The following is a 15,000-nucleotide window of genomic DNA, read 5'->3' on the forward strand; positions in this document are numbered from 1 at the left end:
AGTATATACTACCTACCCTAACCTTGAAAATTCTTCTGTATTACCTGAGTGGACATACCAGTGTACATGGGAGTACAAGGTGATACATGGGACGGTCAGATAACCAAGGCTCTGACGGTCTATAACAATGTTATGTACTGGAATACAGTGATAGTATATAGTATATATAGTAGTCTATATATAGAATATGATAATGAAGTTGTCTTATTGTGTTCCCCTTAAGATGCAGTATATCTCTAATAACATAATGGGGTTTTACATTGACGACTTGTTCGTGCATGTGTGTATATGTGTGTGTGTGTGTGTGTCTGTGTTTGTGGGTTGTGAGTGAAGAGTCTCTGGTGTAAGCTCGAGGGAAGCAGGTACGTGGGGGCAGGAGTGACCCGCCCCTGGCATATAACCTTTAGGACGCTCTCCTTGATTATTACGGAGAGAACTCGAGACGCTGCTACACCACACCTTCCACAACATAAACCTGCCAGGGGAGAGGGAGGGAGGAGGTGAGGCGCAACGTACTGCCTCCCTGTGTCTACTTGACCTGCTGCAGGCACACGACGGGCTCAGGGAACAGGAAGAAAGATGAAGAAATGTACTTATTGCATCTGCAGACACACACACACACACACACACACACACACACACACACACACACACACACACACACACACACACACACACACACACACACATACATACACACACACACACACACACACACACACACACACACACACTTCCTGCCCCTTCTTTCCTTGTGTGGCTCCTTCAGCACTAAAGAAGCTGCTCACGTCCACGGGTCTGGACCACAGTGTTGATGTGATTGTGTCTATGTGCAGAGAGAGCAGAACAATTAAATGGTAAATGCTCGGTGTCTTCTTTATGGTAGTTGGCATCGAGGCCTTGAAGAATCTTGGGATATGGTGAAATGGTTTTTGTAGGGATGGGTGATGTCCAAATCGTGAGCGGGGGAGTGTGACTCTTGTTTGTCTGGGAAGTGTGATTTCTGATAGGTGTATGTCAGATGGGTTGAAGTTTAAGACTGAATTGAGAGGCTGGTTGTTTAATGGTGTCGGATTATGCCAGTGTGTATGTGTTTTATCGCTGTTAGAATTGTTGAGGGTGGGGTGGACTTGTGAGTAGAGATTATTTAAATGTGAAGCATGGATAAGATTCACATTTCCACCACAGGATTTGTGGTTAGTCATAGAGTGTTTGGGGTAGGAGGGGGTCTTGTACCATTGCATCAAATTGTTGTGTTACTGATCTTTAGGACATTGTGAAGGTGTTGAGTGTTTGTGGTTAGCTAGGCAGCCAGTGATTATTCTGAGGGCACTACTTGGTGAGGTTTGAAGTATTGTTATATTTCCATTTTAGAGAGTGGAAGACCAGGTAGGTGAGGCATGGTTTAAAGTGGAGCGCATGAATTGTTTGTGTAAGATGTTGAGGGTTTCTTTTTGACGTCCAAACCTCGTGCCAGTTAGTGTTTCTTAGGGCATTTAGTTTGTTTGTACCTTTTGTGTTTATGTTATTGGTGTAGAGAGTGAGTCGTGTGTGACACACACACACACACACACACACACACACACACACACATATATATATATATATATATATATATATATATATATATATATATATATATATATATATCATGCGAACTTCCAACAGCCAGAATCGAACCTGGGACCCTTGTGTGTGTGTGTGTGTGTTTGTTGAGTGGGTGGTTGGTAATCCTCCCCTCTCGTTTTTTTTTTTTTTTTTTTTGATTTTCCAAAAGAAGGAACAGAGAAGGGGGCCAGGTGAGGATATTCCCTCAAAGGCCCAGTCCTCTGTTCTTAACGCTACCTCGCTAATGCGGAAAATGGAGAATAGTATGAAGTGTATATATATATATATATATATATATATATATATATATATATATATATATATATATATATATATATATATATATATATATATCACATGCGAACTTCCCACAGCCAGAATCGAACCTGGGACCCCTGTGTGTGTGTGTGTGTGTGTGTGTCTGTGTTAAGGATAACTCTTAGGTCTCACCATGAATATGGCTCATGACTCAGTCCAACGCAGGTGCACACTGCCGATCTCTTGTGGTAGAGACATATTCAATGTCTGTTGTCTTTATAAACAGCCCAGTTCTTTACTGAACATGGTAACGAATGATAGCGATTTACTTCTGGGCACCGAGGATTCGTAACCCGGTCCTAACGCGCGACAAAGCGATATGTTAACCATTGGATCACGTGGTTCCGTAGTTGGCGTACCGTCCTGCCACACAGAAGCTCCGGGTTTCGAATCCTCAACTCCTAGAGGAAAATAATCATCATCTGTCCCATGTATTCGGTACATGTTATACATAGCGCTTGTGTATTCTAGCCTGCGTTAACATTACCATGTTTATCTTATACTGAAGGACATTCCAGGGGAATTATAGGTCTAGTGTTTGAGAGTTCTTAAGGTAAGAGGATCGAGGGGCAGTAGTTATGTGGCTCAAGGGATACCTTCGAAAAAAGATACTCCACTCAGTTAAGGAGCATCCCTTTTTATTTGTTATTGGCCATCTTTATCTTCTCTACTGTACTGAAAAATTTTCATTCATGAATTATTTTCAGCGCAAGGAAACAGACGGGGAATAGTCCAACCCAACCACATACACATGTATATACATGAGGACAATATGTGGTGTGAGGTGGTTTGATCGAGTAAGTAATGAAGGGTAAGAGAGATGTGTGGTAATAAAAAGAGCGTGGTGGAGAGAGCAGAAGAGGGTGTTTTGAAATGGTTTGGTCACATGGAGAGAATGAGTGAGAAAAGATTGACAAAGAGGATATATGTGTCAGAGGTGGAGGGATTCGAGAAGTGGGTGACCAAATTGGAGGTGGAAGGATGGAGTGTCTCCCCTGATGACGCGATTATTACACGAAAGTGCACTTGGAAACTTATCGTGTTACATTTTCCCCGTGGACTCATAGGAATATATATACACACATATATACACACACACATATATATATATATATATATATATATATATATATATTTTTTTTTTTTTTTTTTTCTTTTTTTTTTCATACTATTCGCTATTTCCCGCGATAGCGAGGTAGCGTTAAGAACAGAGGACTGGGCCTTTGAGGGAATATCCTCACCTGGACCTCTCCTCTGTTCCTTCTTTTGGAAAAAAAAAAAAACGAGAGGGGAGGATTTCCAGCCCCCCGCTCCCATATATATATATATATATATATATATATATATATATATATATGTACACACACACACACACACACACACACACACACACACACACACACACACACTAGTGTGTGTGGAAAGACTTTGCTATCCCTACTGGCGATTAGCCTTATCTGTCAGTGGGGAATGTTAGTCCTGAGGAGAAGCTGCCAATTGTCAAGTTTATCTCCATTATCATGGAGCACAACCGTTAAGTTGGGCCTGCAGGAAAGTTTGTAAGCTGGTCCAATTAGAATTTAAGAGGATTTAAACTCTGTAAGTTGTGGCTGGTGGAATCAAAGACCCACGAGAGATTTCTCACAGTCTCCCCCACGCTACCCCAACACACCCGAACCCCACCACACCACACACCCAAACCCCACCTCACCACACACCCAAACCCCACCTCACCACACGCCACCCGAACCCCACCTCACCACACACTCCACCCCAACCCGGGACACCCAACCCCATCAATTCTCCTCTATATTTTTGGTATAAAATGTGAGCGGGTTTGGGAGAAGGGAGGGTGGGTGGTGGGAGGAGGGGGTTTAAGTGAGTACCTCACACAGACTGAAGCAGGTTGGGTCCGGTCCACTCGCTTTGGATTACGCTACGCCACCCGCTCCAGGACCGTCAGGTTGATCCAATTCGAACCATTGAACCAGCAGAGAAGAGAAGGTCTTCTCCGTTCTCTCTCAAAACCTTGTTTTTATACCACCTTTCTTGGCCAGACTTCGTAGACAATTCGTTGATTGTGAGAAGTAAATAATTCCTTTACTCATTAAAGTCGTTTCGCTGAAGACTACGAAACATGTCTCATTAGGACCGTATGTGTTTATGTCTGTATGTGAGGTCTATATGTATGCGTATATGTGTACATTGTGTGTGTGTGTGTGTGTGTGTGTGTGTGTGTGTGTGTGTGTGTGTGTGATTACCATTAGCATGTTACGGGAAGAGACTTTTACACTCGTGTTGCTCTGTCTCTTAACCTTGTATATATGTACCATGTGATTAAACCTATGCATGCACACACACACGCACACACACACACACACACACACACACACACACACACACACACACACACACACACACACACAAATATACGCACACCTCAGTCTAAACTAGGGATCCATTTATCGACCAGCTTTGAGGGAGGATGAACTCCTGGGTTTGGTGTAGGGCGAGTACCACGCCCGAGACTCGAACCCATGCGGGTCCGACCCTGGGCTGGACCTTGCTCACCCATGATCAGGAAAGCTGACCACTGCACCACGGAGGTGTGTGTGTGTGTGTGTGTGTGTGTGTGTGTGTGTGTGTGTGTGTGTGTGTGAGCATCTCTCTCTTACCCTCTCATATTAAAACCACATCCCATAAATTACAAGCCGTGGCAACATGATACACCATAAGCTTAACAACGGCCTCCCTTCGTGAACCTAATTAAGTTTCCATCCCGGCCAGTCCCTCTACCACGGGTATATGAGAAGACCTAACCCCCCAACCCCTTGTAAACCTCATTTTGCCTGACACGAGAGCCCGTTGGAAAGGCGCACATATCATCCTCCACGTCCTGTGCGCTTATTTACCATTGATTTACAGTGGTGGTTTTTTATTTGTAGGGTTACATATGCCACCCTCGAACATCACATTGAAAGCGTCAGAGGAATGCAATAACTCGAGAATGAGACGTGGTAAGAACGTACAGACTTATGAGGTAGCCATATTGTACCCGCTAAAGACAGGGGAAGACGTCGAAAATGATTCGTTTCAATTTGGATCTACAATATGGGAGTTAAACACAACACCTTCCTGTAGGAGTCGTGATTACCTTACGTAGGATTACCTCAGGACATGACATCTGTCATATATAACAACGAGGTGTTACCACAAGCAAAGTATGGCACACACGCTTCTCCTAACCCACTCTGCTCCGATGTATTTCAATGGACAACGTTCCTGTCTTTTGCCACTTGACGACAGGCGTTGCATTCTTCGCACGCACTGCACAGTAGGTTCGGAGGTGCGTTATAACGCGGGAGGAGATGCAGTGAATGATAAAAATGGGAATATTTTACTTGTATACACGTTCATGGGAGCAGACGTAACATTTAGAATACTCTAAAAGCTTTACATTTATTCTGAAGATAAATTCGAAATATATATATATATATATATATATATATATATATATATATATATATATATATATATATATATATATATATATATTTTTTTTTTTTTTTTTTTTTTTTCTTTCAAACTATTCGCCATTTCCCGCATTAGCGAGGTAGCGTTAAGAACAGAGGACTGGGCCTTTGAGGGAATACCCTCACCTGGCCCAATTCTCTGTTCCTTCTTTTGGAAAATTAAAAAAAAAAAAAAAATATATATATATGGGGACTTGATATGTCCCGGAAATATGATGAGGAACCTGTATCTCCTGAAGTTCGAGGAAAACGTTCCTCTCATTCCTAGTCACTAGGGGGTCACACCTTCATCCTCCAGCCGACGTAAACGTACAGGGAAGCCTGGAGGCATAATACCTCTGGGATATCCTCCTAAGGAATATACCCATCCGGCAGCATACTGATGATAGGGAAGCTCTCACATGTATCGGAATTTACGGGCCATTGGGAAAGGTGGCATATATGTAGATAGGTCACTACAGAACACGTGAATCGGGAACATGCTGGTGGCTTTGAGGACAGTGAAGCACCAAGATCCGAGCGCTTTCGTGATGATTCACATCGCGTGTGATAGCACACAACGCGTTATGACCTCTGGTCCCGACTGGTGGACGTGGCCAGCTTCCCGGGTGCTGCAGGAAGCTCTGAAGGTTAGAGGGAACCCCTGGGGCAGGAAGGTAAGGTAAGGTATATAACCGTGTTCTGGAAACTGAGGCATGATGGTTCTGGAAGGCATAAAGTAACTGGTGCTGGTTGATTTTGGGAAATAGAACAGTGTTCTCGGAGTTACATAGGCCCTGGAAAGCAGATTTGATATTCTGGATCAAGAAAGCTAAAAGATGTATTAGTACCTGGAAACCTGAAGAGGTCAAGATATCTGGAAATCAAAAGACATATTGGTTTAGGGAAACATAAATGACACGACGTGGTTACCACCAAGCTAAACATCTGCTTGGGTTGGGATATTTCGTACTTTGAATTTAGAGTTATACTAGTAATGCGAAGCCTAGATATATGTTGGTGCTGGAAAATCGACAAAGGCAATGGTCCTGGAATTCCTGAAGATATACTGGAATCGGGAAACGTATGGATATACTGCCATTGCAGACTTCAGAGTATACTGGTACTGGGAAGTTAAAGATATATGTCGGTGTTACGAAATTTTAAGAATCATTGGTACTGGTACAAGGAAACCTAAGGATAATGTGGTACTGGGAGGTCAAAAGATATAGTGGTACTGGGAAACCTAAAGTTATAGTGGTACTGGGAAACCTAAAAATATAGTTACTGTGAAACCTAAAGATATAATGATACTGGGAAACCTAAAGATATAGTGGTACTGGGAAACCTAAAGATATAGTGGTACTGGAAACCTAAAGATATAGTGGTCCTGTGAAACCTAAAGATATAGTGGTACTGGGAAACCTAAAGATATAGTGGTACTGAGAAATCTAAACGTATAGCTTCACCGGTATACCTGCTGGAGGTATACTTGTACTAGGAATTCAAATAATATACCGATACTGGAAAGTGTTTAGATCATTCAGCACTGGGAGAGGTAGAGGCATTAATTACCGGGAGAGGTAGGGGCATTCAGTACTGGGGGCCCTAGAGATGATTTTGACAAGCTCTGTTGATGCATCATATTTTGACGTGGCTGCTCGGGAACGCCTCGAGTACTTGACATTTCATATTACCTGTGCCGGCCTGACTACACCTCTCTCCTGTGCCGTCCTCATGGGAAATTCAGGTTGGGCGTGGGAATAATTTATTTCAGCTGGGAAATCCAAGGGTGTGGCAGAGATGAATGGCTTCCAGCATTCCAGGTCCTTCTGTGATACGTCTCTGGAAACCGGATGAAGGGACTTCCTCAGTTTCCAGTCCAGCGACGGTCCCATTCACCGTGTGAGCTCGACGGCACGACCTCTTGAGCACGACGGTACGACCCCTTGAGCACGACGGTACGACTCCTTGAGCACGACGGTACGACCCCTTGAGCACGACGGCACGACCCCTTGAACTCCACGGTTCGACCCCTTGAGCACGACTTAACGATCCTTGAGCACTACGGTACGACCCCTTGAGCACGACGGTATGGCACTTTGACCGTGCAACACGACTGTACGACCGTTGAGCACGAAGGACTGAACATTAAGCACGACGGTACGATCTTTGAGCACAACGGTATGACTCTTAAGCACGATGGTGTGACCCAAGAGCACGACGGTACGACTCCTTGAGGACGACAGTACAATCTTGAAGAACGAGCGCGATGGTATGACCCAAGAGCACTACTGTACGCCTCGTTGAGCACGACAGTACGACCCTTGAGCACGACCGTAGGATCATTGACCACGATAGTACATTCTTCGGCCAACATGACTGTCACCCTTGACCTAACCCTCATAAAAGTCCATGTCTGTCGAAGGCATATCGGATTCGTCCTTACATGGTTCCTAGTATGTCCATCACCTGGAGTACGACGATGCAAGCCTTAAGTACGACTATTTGAGCCATGAGCGCATTGGTAAGGCTCGTGAGTGTAATTCCTCCGGGGTCAAGTCAGGAGGTCATGCTATTGTGCCCAAGAGCCATATGGTAGTGCTCAAGGCTGCATATTCGTGGTCATTGGTCGAGCTGCTGCAGGGTGAAAACCCCATTTGCTTTCAGGGATCGCGCTTGGGTTTCTGCATTAAATCATACATCGAAATTTATGAAGTGTTAAGGGAACTGTTATGTCCGCATCTCTGTGGCACACTGGTCTTGTCTGTAGACCTGTGTTACAGTGGCCTCGTCTGTAGCATTTTGGAATACTGATTTTATTGGTAACCTCGTGGCACAAAGGTCTTGTCTGTAGCTCATCAGCACTTTAGTCTTGTCTGTAGCCTTGTGGTATATTGGCATTGTCTGTGGCACTATGGCATAGTAATCTTCATGTTAGTTGAGAGGCTCGAGTAAGTGAATGTCCTAAAAAGGGCCATAGGATGAACAGCTGGGTTGAATACCGCATCTATGACTCGGCCCCGGTATGCCCGTGAACACATCACGGTCAACAGTGCTAACCGTTACACCACTATGAACTGTGCCCTCGTCCCGTCGTCACATAGCGCGAGGCAAAGCCTTTGAGAGCTCCTTATTGTCCATTTTGTCCCAAGGTTTTCTGGACTGTCAAATTGCACCAACGTGGAAATGCAAATGAGGCCTCTTAAGCAGACTAAATAGATCCTCTTTGTATTACGTTTTCTATCATACTTGGGACAATGATACCACGAAGACTAAACATCATCAAGATTTTATTCATTTCACTTCAGAATAAAGAGACTAATTTTTTTTTTGAGATTTCTGTGAAAGGAGCAGAGTGAACATTCTGAGTTCTTCAAACATAGTAGAATATGATTTTCAATGATAGTGTTCTCTGCACCAAAATGAATGTCCCCCCTCCCTCCATTTTCCTCATACCTGAATCATTGCTAAGTTACTCCATATCTGTCACTCATGCTCCCTCACCCTTGGGCGACCACTCCCTCACCACACACTCTGAGCTGTGAGGTGAAGGAAAGGCTAGGTGCTTGGAGTCGGCCTCGCCATCTCTCTTTAAGTTGTATTAACCAGGAGAACCTTCGTTTTGTCAAGCTCTCGTCATGCAGCAACATGAGTTAGCGCGCCTCCGTGGTGTACCGGTTAGCATTGCTGATCGTGATGTAGTCACGGCTCGCCCGGGTTCGAGCATGTAGATTCGAATGCTGGTTTTGCGGCAGTTCGTCCACGGTCTACCCAGCTATTCATCCTCTCCTAGCTGATTCGTTGATGAACTGGACATTTGACTTAGGCTAGGGCATAGTTATGTAGCGGTAGTTAGAAGGCCTTGACAAGGGTTCTCAGTTACTCGTGCCGTCCCATCTACCATCAAAAAGAAAAGAGGGCAGCCTCATTGTGAACAGTAACCTCTAGCTGTTAAGAAAGCAGCAATGGCTGTACCATGTGTATCGAACCCTTCGTCTTTAAGTTCCGTCGACCAGAACAATCCCTCATCCCCACAAACCACTACACTGGATATGAGGGTGAGAACTTACACCGGTGCTGGAGCCTTCTTCCTTAAATGAAGCTGTTTAAACCAGAGCAACCTGCCGCTTTCGTAACCCCCCCTGCAGGTTGTAGGGACAAAAGAGCACATCAGAGTCTCCAGCAACTCTCTTTTCCCTCCCTCAAGCCTCACCCACGCAGCACAACATTCGTCTCTTCACAGACCACAGATGAGTAATTACCTACCAGGTACGTCGGTAAATGCTGCCGCGTCTAAGTGCCCTCGTGCATTTGAGTTTCCTCTTGTCTCTTGCTACGAGGAGCTGATTAACTACATCAAAGTTACGGCTGATGGGAAAAAATAAACATGGAGAGATTACAGGAGTCGGAAAAACAGTATATATATATATATATATATATATATATATATATATATATATATATATATATATATATATATATATATATATATATATGATAGCAAGGCAAGAAGGGGGTGTTGTTGTGTGTATGTCTCTCCGAGGTGAGTGGAGGACAATTGAGAATTTAGTTTTCAAAGGCTGTAAGCGTTCGCATGAAATATGTTGAATTGGTCATAGTACTGTTGAAGAGAAGGCGTGGTGTCTGTAAGGCCGACGAAATAGAGTAACGCGTGCGTTTCTGGGGAGTGTAGTTTCAGACAAGGGTATATCTGTGTAGCTGGTGCATTCGAGCTTGACACAGAGATTGGGGTCTCGCTTGTTAAGAGCTCGTCAAGTCATTTCGGTGTGTAATATGAACTGTTACTGATGTGTTTGTTGTGAAGTGGAAGGTCTGTAGGTATAGATGACAGAAGTGTGGAGAGGTCGGTGGTTAGGTTCATATTCTGCTTGGTTGTTTGGTGCTTCGTTACGAAGCGGTGTTTGTGAGAGGGATGTCGTACCGTTGAAGACAATTGTGTCGTGTATGTTGAGGTGAGATTGTGCTGCGATGCCTTTGTTTCGTTGTCGACGTGTCGGCTGTCTGTGGCGTCTGCCAGGCAGCCGGTGACTCTTCTGTGTTCTCTGTTTAACGTGGCCTTTGTTTTGTACAGGGTGAGTGGTCCGGCCGATGGAGCGCGTGAATTGTTAGTGGAGGATGCTAAGCGAGCCGTTTTTCCTGTCCAAAATTGGTGCCGGTAAGTGGTATTGAGGATATTTGATTCGTTTATGGCTTCCGTGTTGGTGTGTGCTATGTGGTGTGGTGAATGAATTCCCCTTGTGTATGTGTGTATGTGTGTGTGTGTGTGTGTGTGTGTGTGTGTGTGTGTGTGTGTGTGTGTGTGTTTGTTTATCCTATATATAAATATCGACAGACATTCTCCTAGAAAATGAATTTTGATGTTACCCAAGACCTTTTCCAGAGGCTACTGTTGTTGCCTAAGGCTGCGCTATTTCAAGCATCAGGGAAAGGTGGACTCCTTCAGAGCGAGAAGTCAATACTTTACTCGCAATGATACCCTTCACATAGGAGGCTTTAATCGCTCGCGCTGTAACCTCATTCAAGCGTAGTCCTATAAAAATCCGTTTACAGTACGCAATAGCATAGTCATTGTTCTTAGGTCAGTGACTCTTAGCACAGTGCGTACTGTATATCTCTAGTGATGGGATGAACGTACTCAATACATACAAGATTCTGGCCCAATCTGTTGTATGCTGACGAGTGAAAGAGCTCAGGCCTGGCGTGCAGGCGTTGAAGAATGTGTTGCACGCCTCCACCTTCTCCCCCGTGCTACGTTCAGGCATCAGCCTTACGTCGGAAAATTGTTAAACCTTCAAATTTTCCGACGAGCCATTTATCACGGTGAGAAATCATTGCGTGTCAGTGGGGTTCAGTGTGCTATGAGGGGTCATTGACAGCTGCTGTGTGTGTGTGTGTGTGTGTGCTGTGTGCCTGTGTGTGTGCTGTGAAGGGTCATTGACTGCTGTTGTGTGTGCGCTGTGTAGGGTCATTGACTGCTGTTGCTTTGTGTATGTTGTGAAGAGTCATTGACTGCTGCTGTGTGTGCGCTGTGAAGGGTCATTGACTGCTGCTGTGTGTGTACTGTGTAGGGTCATTGACTGCTGTTGCTTTGTGTGTGCTGTGAAGGATCATTGACAGTTGCTGTGTGTGTGCTGTGAGGAGTCATTGACAGCTGCTGTGTCTGCTGTGAAAGGTCATTGACAACTGCTGTGTGTCTGCTTTGAAGGGGTATTGACTGCACTGCAGCTGCCTTCTTGGGCATTCACATATCGAATAGATTCCTCAGCTTTTTTTTCATTCACATACCAACTCCCTCACAACCCCATTATTCTGAGTGTCAGTTGTAGTCCTTTTCGTATCGTATCCCAATGGACGAATGCTATTTTCTTTTTCCATATGGCAGGCTTATTGGACCGATAAAAGGGAGTTGGATAAAGTGGTTCAGTCCCTCATCGCCTACGGGCGTTTTTTTTTTCTCTTTAGACGACCCTATTGAAAGGGAAGGATGAATATTCCCCCCTCGATGACCTCTGTGACCAGGATAGACTCGGACGCAAAGGTCATCAGTAACAAGGCTCTTACCCTTTCTCAAATGTTATCCAATGTAAAGGGGGAAATTCTCTCTCTCTCTCTCTCTCTCTCTCTCTCTCTCTCTCTCTCTCTCTCTCTCTCTCTCTCTCTCTCTCTCTCCTCTCTCTCCTCTCTCTCTCTCTCTCTTTCTCTCTCTCTCTCTCTGTATCGATCTGTGTATGGATGTATCTTTGTCTATGTATATATATATATATATATATATATATATATATATATATATATATATATATATATATATATATATATATATATATAGGATAGGAACAGCTTGGGTCGGCTGTTGGCCGACTGCCACGCCCAGGATTCGAACCCATCCCAGCGCTACTGCGGACGGGCCCATGATGACTCATGGCTTGTAACGCTAGCATGTGTGTGTGTGTGTGTGTGTGTGTGTGTGTGTGTGTGTGTGTCTGTGTGTGTGTTTGAAGACGACTACAAGATACAGAACCTGATGTGAAGCTCGATACATCATACAAACTCTGCATTTAAACTTTACCCATCAATTTCCAGCGAGTGAACTTCCTTGCCAGGGTTCACCGAAGAACTTTATTGGGAGATGATATCTTGCCATGACGTGAGTGACTAGTGTGTGTGTGTGCGTGTGTGTGTGTGTGTGTGGATGTACCTCCGTGGTGTAACGGTCAGCGATCCTGATCGTGGCGCATTCACGGGCCTCCCGGAGTCGAGGCGCATAGGCTCGACTCCTGATTTCGGCAGTCGGTTCACAGTCACCCCAGCTGTTCATCCCCCCCTCCTAGAAGTTGGTCGATAAAATGGGTACATGGCTTAGAAAGGACGATGAAGAAAAGTATACAGTCCTGCTTTATGGTGGGCCACTGTACCTCCTCAGGTTGTTGCCAATTTGTTTTCTTAGCCAAAGACTAAATCGTTCCTTTCGTGAATGAGCCAGTAGCACTCAGCCAGCCACACTTATCACTGTGGAAGTGAAGATCTCCGTCGAAGAGTCTTAAGAAAATGCTTGAGACCAGTTTTCTGTCCTAAAACCTTAGAAACCGGGACTTAAGCTCTAGCGTAAAATCTGTGTTTCGATCTAGCCCCAATCCATCATCAGATTAAGAGAGAGAGAGGCATGAAGATCTCAAATATTCTTGAGGACTGAGAGTGAGGAGAGACTCCCACGTAAATATTGACGGCTGAAATCCGTCCGTATCCCTGTTCGCATCTGAGGGAGACGAGGCCTGCATTTCGTTTTTAACGGTGATTTTTGGTTTTTAATATATTTCCAGTTGCAGTCAGTATGGCCGGAGTCACTGAAGAACACGACTGACAAGGCAAAAAATATATTTCAATCTTCTCTTTGTCATTCACCCTTATGAGCAGTACCCATGATGAGATTTTAAGGGAAAATGAAATCTTAAAGGAAAAAAATAAGAGAAACATTCTTTTAAGAAAATCTTAAAAGAAAAACATTCTATAGAGAAAAGCAATGAATGATAATGATATGCAGTAATTATGTCACTGTGATGCATGATGATGATTCAGAATTACTCGTTTATACACTCTTGTATGTCTGATGTATAAATCATCCCTAGTGTATACCCCAGGTGCAGTGAAATATGGGAATTTTAGTATCATTTTCCACTAGTCTTACCCCCCCCCCTACACACACACACACACACACACACACACACACACACACACACACACAATATCATACCACAATACTCCTTTTTTACTTGCTTTGTGCATCCTTTTGCCACATAATCCATTTCAAAGTCCCCTTATACAGCACACCCCAACGTGCCACACTCCCCTACGTCCCTTACACACACACACACACACACGCATACACATTCCCCTACCCACATACTCTCTCACCACACCCTTTCCCTCTTATCCCCTTTCCCCTACCAGCACCAACGCACTCTTCTTTAGCCTGTCCACCTTCACCACACACTCACCCGTCGCACGTATATTTCCCACACATTTTTGTACCACACGTTTTCCTTCCCCGCACCTCCCTCACTCCGCACATCCTTACCACTGTACCCACCACAAACACACAGCCTCGCAACTTCGCTCGCCTCATAATATGCCACACTTCGCTTACCCTAACTCAACACATACTCGCCCCCATCACATGTTGTCCCTTGTCTCACAATCAACATCTCATACTCCCACGCCACACACACACACACACACACACACACACACACACACACACACACACACACACACATATACGTTCTCTTAAGCTCACTTTTATCTCCACATAATCCCTCATTATACAGGCCAAAACCTAGGCATTCTTCACGACCCAATCTCTTACAATCAGCCCACGTCACACACACACATACTCTTCCTCTTGCCGTTTTAACATACGCCTTTCATTAACGCCCTCTCTTTACGTTAAACGCACCTTTAAAACGTCCTACTGCGGAATACAATTCCTCACAAATATCATATTGCAGCGAGCGCTCAAAAAGTCCGCGGGTTTCTCTCTCCTACCATCCCGTATTTCAACGGATGCACCAGCACACCTAATGGCGTATTCAGGATTCTGAATAAAACGGATAAATTCACGTTCTCGCAGCGTTTATTTACATTTAAAATATTACGGCCCACACATGCTGCACTTAGCAGGGTAATGAGTCGAGGCTTTCCAGGAAGAGTTCACAGGAAAGCGAGCAACCCCAAAAAATAATACAAAGGAAAATTATGCCACTTGCGAGGAATTACAGTGCACCAGAGGCGATTGTGGCGGGGTAAAATGATCAAGATTTACCCTGTGATAACAGGTGTTCTTGGTAATGTAACACATCTGTTCTATAAATGATACACGGCCATGTGAATGTCAGGACTGGAAGACCCAGAGAGGCAGAATGATGCTAGGGGATCTTCCCGCTTTGGCTGGAAGACTGATAGATTTACCTGTGATAACAGGTGTTCTTGGTAATGTAACATATCTGTTCTATAAATGATACACGGCCATGTGAATGTCAGGACT

At 44.5% G+C, this 15,000-nt stretch overlaps 1 protein-coding gene across 5 annotated transcripts in view; it reads left to right on the forward strand.

Moving 5' to 3' along the window:
• LOC139757444 (uncharacterized) overlaps nucleotides 1-15,000 on the forward strand; it is a 979,032-nt gene that overhangs the window by 126,738 nt on the left and 837,294 nt on the right. For all 5 annotated transcript variants that reach the window (XM_071677964.1, XM_071677968.1, XM_071677965.1 and 2 more), the window contains exon 9: nucleotides 10,534-10,617. The gene's annotated coding sequence lies outside the window, so the exon portion shown is untranslated. The remainder of the gene's footprint in view (nucleotides 1-10,533; nucleotides 10,618-15,000) is intronic.

This window comes from Panulirus ornatus, chromosome 26 (genome assembly GCF_036320965.1).
Source record: "Panulirus ornatus isolate Po-2019 chromosome 26, ASM3632096v1, whole genome shotgun sequence".
In the NCBI taxonomy this organism is placed as follows: Eukaryota; Metazoa; Arthropoda; class Malacostraca; order Decapoda; family Palinuridae; genus Panulirus; species Panulirus ornatus.